This window comes from Poecile atricapillus, chromosome 18 (assembly GCF_030490865.1).
Source record: "Poecile atricapillus isolate bPoeAtr1 chromosome 18, bPoeAtr1.hap1, whole genome shotgun sequence".
In the NCBI taxonomy this organism is placed as follows: domain Eukaryota; kingdom Metazoa; phylum Chordata; class Aves; order Passeriformes; family Paridae; genus Poecile; species Poecile atricapillus.
The window spans coordinates 3,856,568-3,864,487 of record NC_081266.1 but is presented as its reverse complement, the minus strand read 5'-3'; positions in this window follow the sequence as shown (position 1 = coordinate 3,864,487).

Genomic DNA, 7,920 nt, shown 5'->3' with positions numbered 1-7,920 from the left:
CTAATTGGTATTTTTGTTATCAGTTGCCATAACAACTATTACCTTTTTGGGTTTTCAAATTAACTTCTGCTTTGGGGTTCAGGTCCACTGAAGCAGAGCAGATGCCATCAGTGAGATTTCTGCATGGTGTACAGAGACTTTTCTAGTTCTAGTTGTTATGGGGTTGATTTAGCTGTTCCTTGGCTTTCAGTGAGTTCCTGAAACAAGTGCCATTACTTTCAAAAGGAACAGCCATGTGCAGATGCAGTCAAAAGATTTAGGTAGGAGAAGGCACATAATTCCTCTTTCCACTGGAACACTACCAGGGTTTTACATTATTAGCTGACTTCTGTTCAGGTTTTGATCACAGCAGGGGAGTGTGTTTATGCTGCCAGTTTGAGTATTGCACTCTAAATCTGTTCCTCTCACGTACATAATAGCTCGATCCTGAGATCCCTTCTGGATCAACCAGATCTCTCTCCAGAAAAAATAACAATCTCAGAATGGACTGGCAGTCAGATGAATTTAGGGGCTGAACACACAAGATGGATGCCATGGCAAATCCTTTTAGCCAGCCCAGGCTTTCAGTGGGGTTGCAACACCCCTGAAACCACCTCACATCCTTAAATCACGAGGACTCTTTACTTTAGGGGAGTAACTGAGGACTGTGCTGCCCAAGAACAACAATCCTGGGCTGCACAAAAACCCTCTCATGGTCATGGTCATGTGGACTGCAAAAAGAGCTCCCTCATTCTCACAGCCAGTGGATTTATAATTTCTTAAGATCCCCAGAAGGATGCCACGTGGATCCAGAAGAACTGGGCTCTTGTGACAGAGTGTAGAGAGGGGAGTAGGGTATTTACAGGTGCAGAATTTTTCCTGCACATGTGTAGAGGCCTTTAGTGTTGAGCTTCCAGAATGTTTTGCTCTGCCCTCACCCACTTTGGTGCCCCTGAAAAATCCTTTTCAAGCACCAGTGGGAGGTAAAGGAGGAAAAAACCCAACAAATCTGCCTGTCCCCCAAGGTGTTGATCCTGTTCAGTCACCCCAAGGGGATGATCTGGTGTATTCACAGTGGCTGGGGAATAAATAAGTGTTTCATGATAGAAGGATTCATATCACAGTGACCTAAGGGTTTATGCACAAAGTACTGACTGATGTGTTTTAATTTCTCTCTTGATTTGTTGAACTAAAAGTATGAAGCCATACCCTGTGGTGGACTAAATTAAAAAAAGGGGAGTTAAAGTTTGTTCCCATTGTGAAGAGTGTGAAGAATTGTCTTCAAATCAAATTTTAATGCCGAAAACCCACATTCTGAAGTTTGTTTTATCTGGCTTAGGAAAATAGCTGATTTCAGTTTGTAAGACAGACTTGAAATGCATCAGCTGTTTGTGTCTCATTCTGATATTTTGTGGAAGATTTGCTTTAACTTTTATGGCCAGGAGCAAAAAAAAGCGTCCTTGTGTCAGAAAATAAATTTGATCTTCTTCTTTCCTTTTTGTTACTCTTTTACTTTAGCAATTTAGCACTGCAACTGACTGTAGAAAATTTCAGAAACTAGAGATTCTTTCACTTCACTTTTTGAGTAGATATGTTTAAGTCATGGAAGAAAGTCAGAATTATACAGAGAACTCAGTTTCACTTTTAATTTACTTTTTCTAAAGGATGCCTTTGCACTCTGCTGTGTATCAGGTCACATTAAAAATGGCTTTCATATTTTTAGCAAAGGATAGATAACATCAAATTTGCCCTGATAAAAGAAATTAATATATGAACTCTACTGTATAGAAGATCAAGTTTCTTAAAAAATAGCTTAATGAACCTTTTTTCCCCTGCAATGAATGTTTGTTTTCTTAACCCTCTTCTCCAACTGAAGTTTTAACATGCTTGTGGCTAAATCTGGAATGGGTAGGAAATAACCACTCAGTAACCTTCATTTTTTTAGTTGTTAATATAGCTTGGAAAATAAAAAGGGTTTGAATAGTTATAGCAATAATTTTCAACATTTGCAATGGAGAAAGATCATACATGACTTATATTATTTCACAGACCACTGCTATTTTTATTGGTTTTATTTCTTTTCTTTTTGTCAACCAACTGGTCACACTCAGTTGCAGCTGCTTGGAACTTCCCACCAAATTTTTTTCCTAATTAAAACCAAAATACTGAAATCACAGAAAAGCAGTTTCTCAGGTTAAATACTCCTAATTTCTGCATATATGAGAATGGATTTATATTCTTCTTGGGCTTCTTTTTTCTATCATTCACTAAAAGATTTAAGTGGGCTGCTGAAATGCTCCAAAATGGTGCCGGTGAACCTCAAAGGAGCTGCATTTTACATACCTCAAGGTGTTATTCTCCTAAATGAGTGTGCTGCAGCACGAATTCTCTGCAGCCAGACTGGTTTTGCTGTTGCCTTGCTGGTTGCCCAGGAGCTGGGAGGATTTCTCAGTGCAGAGGGAGTAGTTTTGGTCCTTGGTGTGTCACAGATACCGTAGGTGTGCACAGCAGTGGATTTGCACCTGGCTCAGTAATCCTGGTGTGGTCTGTTCCCATCACACCTGCTCTGCCTGCACAACACAGCTCTGGCTACGTGTCAATCCTTGCCATCCAAATCTATTTTTCTTTGGAAATTTCTCAAGTGAAATGGAGGAAAATCGATTTGCTTTCAGAATAACATTAATGAAGAAAATGAAGAAACAACTTAATTTCTGCCCTGGGCTGGTGCAAGTTTCAAAACTGATCCCTGTCCTATTCTACTCTTGAGAATGAGGATAACATTTTGTATAAGTAAATTGATAGTGGTGCAGCACAAAGCAGTTCAAGTCATAGCATACAAGTCCCAGTACTTGAGATTAATATTGAAACTACTTTGATGAGGAGAAACCTTTGGACAGTAAAGTCCTAGAGCTAGAACCAGGTTTGAAGATTTCACATCCAGATTTCACTCCTGGCAAAGAATGCAGGACCTCTGGCTGATTAATTTAGTTAGAAATAAGAGCCAGCTGCAGTACCTGGTTATACCTTCCTGTTTGTGCTTCAGAGCACATTAATGCAGCAACAGCAGTGACCAAATTTCTCAGCGCAGACAAGTCCCTAAGTTATACATTTTTTAATGGGATACTTTCATTAGTGCCTTAGCTGATATTACTTATAAACCAACCCTTGCACTACCAGATTTAATCACTGTCTCCAGGCAGAGGCTTATTAGTGCAAGGTCATCCTATACTTTTTTATTCCGTGTTTTCCCTTAGAGAAAGAGAGCGATGTCGCCAGAGAAATCACCTACCTCCTGCCTGGCATATCAACATCCACAGACTTGCTGCCAGCACAGATGTAATGCCTCTTGGTCAAACCTCATGTTGCAACAAAACAGAGAGTTTATATTGAAAGACAGATAATAAGATCAAGTCCTGGAACTTGTATGTGGGATTTTGTAAGCTGTTTAAAGAAATAATGATAAAACTTCTATTAAAAAAAAAAAAAAAAAGAAAAAAAAGTGAACTGTTTCTTGAAAATATTAAATCTCTCATTGTGAGTTAAATGCTTTTGAAATGCTGGATTGATGACTCTGGAGATCAAAGTCTTACACCTGGCTGAGCTGCTTAGATGTCCCCATGGCCTTGGAGCACCCCACAGTCTAACCCTCAGGGGTGGGGAAGTGCTCTGATTCCTCTGCTACCATGAAGGAATTGAGGTGCAAAAAGGCAAAGTGACACATTTAAGCTGCCATTAGAAGTCTGTGCTGAAACAGGGATTTCAGACCAGCCATCTGATCTCCTTAGGTAGCAATCCAAATGGGAGCTGTCACCTTTCTCCTGCAGAAAAGGCAATGACAGAAAGTCTCTGATCAAAAAGGGGTGGGAGATTTCCCAGTTCGATCAAGTCCCTGGCCTTTCAGGAGGGAGACAAGGAGAAAACTCAGTCAAGACAAAGGGAGCAGTGTGAGGGGGCTGACACCAGTCTGCAGCAACTGGACTGTGATCTAACGAGCTCATTTGTTGTAGAACCCTGAATAATGATTCTTACCCCGGCAATTCTTATAATTCTTTGCCACGTGGCCATTCCTTGTTTGGGAGTGCATTTCTAATTGAACTCAAAATAGTTTGAAAATCAGGGAAAAATTAGAGAAAAATTTCTGCTGCAAGGCTGTTCTTGACACTTATGATGGGAATGTTTTAGATTAAAATGAGCCAATTATATAGAAACATGTTGGTCCCTCTGGAATTCATATTTTTCCTTTTCCTCCTGCCTCTTTCTCCAGGCTCCTCAGCAGCACAAAGACAGGATTTCTGGGTTTCCTCACTTTATGGTGACTTACTGGACACAGAACTAAGAATCCAGAAGTCTGTTTTCATTGTTTTCCATTTTTTTGACTCCTGCAGAATCATGCAGGGTACATTAGGAGGACTCCAGATTCAGAATCTGTCTGACATATCAAAGATTTCTGCATGACAGAAAGTGCAGTTCTTTGCTCTAAACTACTCATATTGCTTTCTTCATTTACATCAATAAGAAATTCAGGCCATTTCTTTTCCTGTCTTGTGCACACTCTTTTAACCCCAGACAACAATAAATAATATTTAAAAATTAAGCGTAATTAATCTATCATATATATGGCCATGCAAATTAGAGAGGTCTGAACTAATAATGTGAATCCCATATTTTAAAATAAATAAATAAAAGTAGTATAGGCAGAAAAGCAGCCAAGCATATGGTTTCACCATATGCTGAAGCATACTTACTGTCCCTTATATCCTGTATTCCCTGTGAAAGCTATGTATACATAATCACTGACAAAAAAAAAACCCAAAAAAACAACCCTGCATGAAGGAACTTTAAAGCTACAAGATCAAGTGCTCTGTATTTGGGCTCTGTGAAAATTCATGCTGTCTTAATTTCTCTAATGGAAGTCGTAATTTTTCTAATAAAGGGGTGTTGCAAATAAATGTGTTTTTTTTTTTTTTTTCTGGGCTCCATCATGTGGGTTTTTGCATGGAAGCTCTTTCTCGTTCAGTGGAGGTGATGCATTGGAGTCACTGAATGAAGATGAATATTCACAAGAAGGCATTGATCCATATCCTAAAGATGTGTCTCATACACCACCTTCTCCTCCATTCAGTGGGGAGGTAGTTCTGGGTTGCTTAATGTGTGTACCTGATATCCTTTAGATGTTTTTGGGACAATATTTCCAGGAAACACATCAGTTATTATCGTGGCTTACAGGTGTGGGTTCAACTTTTTCTGTTTTATTGCTAGAAAGAAAACAGAGGTATCAAGCAGTGTTCACATACCAGTGAGACTGGTTCAAAACACCCAAAACATTTTTTCATTGAAAATTAGATTATTTTTTGGGGGAATGTTAATCACATTTCTCTTTACTGCAAGAAAAAAAAAACAACAACAACAACAAAAAAAAACAAACAAACAAACAAAAAAAACCCCAAAAAACCAACCAACCAAACAAACAAAAAAAAACCCAAAAAATTTTCAGTTGAATTTTCCACTGAGAAACCTTGAGATAAGCTTTTCATTCCAGCTGAGGTGGAAAACTCCCTTTTGGCCTTGGCACAGGCACCATACAGCTTTTTGGCTGCTGATCTCTTCAGCTAGGAGTGATCCTCATGCTGCCATACACTAGTTAAAATCCAGAGTTAAATAATCTGGGATGCCCTTTGTTCTGTGGACAGCATAGACATTTTAATACTTTGAACCACTCTGAAATAAAAGTAATTTTGGCAGCAGCAAAATAATTTAGAGGAGGGTAAATCCATTTTTAAGCAGCTGTGTTTTAGAAGGGTGGCCACAGAAATCGTTGCCTTGTGAAGGGTGTCAGATTCTCCATTTCCCCTGTGTTTACCTGGCTGTTTCATTGCTGTAATTCACCAAGGCACGACTCAGAAACTCTGTGTGGGTCACTTAAAAAGTAGGTGCTGCTCACCATTGAAAAAAAAAAAAATAAAAAAAAAAATAAAAAAGAGTGGGAAGGAGCAGAAATTTGTTGCATCTTGAAATAAACAGAATGGAATCAGAATTTGAACAGATGAATTATGTTTTTATGTTCATATCTTCTGTGTATCCATAACAATCCCAGGAGGCTTCACATCAACATTTTGAAATCTTTTTGATAAATGCATTCACGTTCTTACCAAAATTGACTTGTGTTTGGATTTCTCATCTTATACTCCAATTAGCATTTGAACCCAACACTTTAAGCACATGATACAGTGATTTCTTGAATGCATATAGTTAATTTAAATGTTTCAGATCATTACTACTGAAGCTACCACGTGCTATTTTATTACTGGCGGTTTTTAAGAGCTGATTTTATGATTATTTGGCTTACCTTGAGATTGTATTTTTTTCTATAATCTACTTTTGAACTCCCATTTATGTCATTTTAGAAATACAGAAAACAATTAAGATTATGTCAGTGCTGAAGCTACTGGAGTCTAAGGTTGAAACCTACAGTGGAACCTATCTTTCAAAGAGGAACAGGTCAAAGGAGTTAATGGCTAATGTGTGACTTAGAGCTAATTTTGAGGAAATAATATGGAGTGATGCTGCTATTATTTCCTGATTATTTATTTTTTCTCATTTTCCTTTCTTTTTTTTTTTTTTTTTTTCTGGTCTTGGCTTATACAGAACATAAAAGCTCCTTACTCGGAAGACAAATGAAAAAGAAAATAAGCTAAGAGGTGACAGCTCCAATCTGAGAACTGTACCTGATATAAATGTACAGCAGGGACTTAAAAAAATGTTGACCCACATGCAATCATACCTCATGCTCTAAGTATAAAGTTGTAGGATATTTTATAATTTGTATCTTTTACCATAAATAAATTGGCAGTTATCATTTCTGCTTCCAGCAACATCAAGAATGCAGTGAACTTAAAAGACAGAGACTATTGAAGGCAGATGAGATCAGATGCCTGTGAGAGACAGAGGATCCAGAATTTTGTCATGTCTCTCTGAACAGAAGTTGGCCACAGTGAGGGACATCATCATTTTTGGGCCCTGGTGTGGGTCTCTTTGTGCTGGCTCAGCTGCTGGAGAGGAGCCCCGGGGTTGGATTGATCACCCCATGTGGAATACAGCTCACAAGAAGGATGGAGCATGTGCTTGGCATGATGACCCCACACTATTCCCTTGATTGGGACAGAGGGAGAGGACAGAGCACTCCACTATTCTGGCTGATCAGGAGTCATTCAAAGCCATGGGAAATGAGAGAAGCCCCTCTGAGCTGTGTTAATTTATTCTGGACTGGGGAAAGACACAGACCCAGCATCCGGGAGATGTAAAATGTGACTTTCCCTGCTCCCTCTTCTTTAGTCCTGGGCTGCATCTTGTGACAACTGAAAGCACTCCAGGAGTCACCATGGATAAGCTGTTTTATTGCCATGAGACTCTGCAAGATGAAGACAATCATGACTCACCCAGGTGGATTCAGAGGACAGTGGACTTCAACTGTATTATGCTTTCAAACGGGCTGGGAGGCTACAGATGATTTCCTCTGCCTGTGCAATCCACCCTGTGAAAGAGAGAGAATTGCCTGTCTCTGATCTTTGAGATCTGTGCTTGAAAATGACGTATGTCTGTTACAAATTGCTGTTTCCTTCTTTCACTCACTGCCCAAGCTTTTCTTTGCCTGCAGAACTCAGGCAAGCTTGCTGTTTTGGGATGGAGGTGGCTGAGGGGAAGGAGCTAGCAATGGATTAGGGTTTTGCTTTGCCCCAGGCTGGCTGTGGGACTTAGAGATTTTTATCTCCTCCTGTTTCGGTTCTCCATATGTAAACTAAAGATAATAATGCTCCTCTTGGCTTGATCTTTGTCCTATTTATTTAGTTTATAAACTTCCTGGGGGCAGTGATCCTCTCTTAGTATGTATAATACCAACCACAGAGAAGCTCAGCTATCATTTAGGGCCTCTATGTACTGCCA